The following is a 620-nucleotide window of genomic DNA, read 5'->3' as shown; positions in this document are numbered from 1 at the left end:
GACGGTGGGAAGGGCAATATTGATAGAAAAGAGTAAAAGAGGAGACACGGCCAGTCTACCTTACACCTTGCAAACGGAATAACAGGCTAAATTCAGAACCGACCGTCACACGCTCTTGCCCCAAGGTGTTCCAGCGCCATTAGCAGAGTATTGGATAGCCCCGGCCGCCTTCAGTCAGACGCCGGGTCCTCCTCTCAGCCTGACGGCAGCTCTCCAATTTGCATTTACTCCCAGACAATTACGGCGGGCGAGTTAGCCGCGGCAGTTCGGCTGAGAGGTTGCGCCTGCTCCTGGTCGCCGCCGCACGCACTCGCAGCCCTTTCCTTCTGCGGTTTCGATGGAGGGTTAAGGGGAGGGGGGTATGGGGAGGGCGAGAGGAGGGGGTTAAGGGGAAGGGGAGAAGAGCGGGTTAGGGGATGGGGAGAGAGGACGGGTTAAGGGGAGGGAGGAAACGAGGAGTTAAGAGGAGGAGGTAAAAGAGGGATTAAGGGGAGGGGTGAAATGAGCGGTTAAGGGGAGGGGAGATAATGAGGGAATACCAAATTAGGTCATTCACGGGCGCGTACTGGTAGTAATTATGCAAAATACTTAAAGCTCTTATCGAAAAATGGGTAGTTGCC

The 620-nt window shown here is 55.0% G+C and overlaps 1 protein-coding gene across 1 annotated transcript in view; it reads left to right on the top strand.

Moving 5' to 3' along the window:
• Positions 1-620, top strand: part of LOC119592119 (myotubularin-related protein 8-like) — a 99,568-nt gene that overhangs the window by 88,598 nt on the left and 10,350 nt on the right. The gene's annotated exons all lie outside the window — the stretch shown is intronic.

This window comes from Penaeus monodon, chromosome 29 (assembly GCF_015228065.2).
Source record: "Penaeus monodon isolate SGIC_2016 chromosome 29, NSTDA_Pmon_1, whole genome shotgun sequence".
NCBI classification, from domain to species: domain Eukaryota; kingdom Metazoa; phylum Arthropoda; class Malacostraca; order Decapoda; family Penaeidae; genus Penaeus; species Penaeus monodon.
This window is presented reverse-complemented; position numbering and strand designations above follow the sequence as displayed.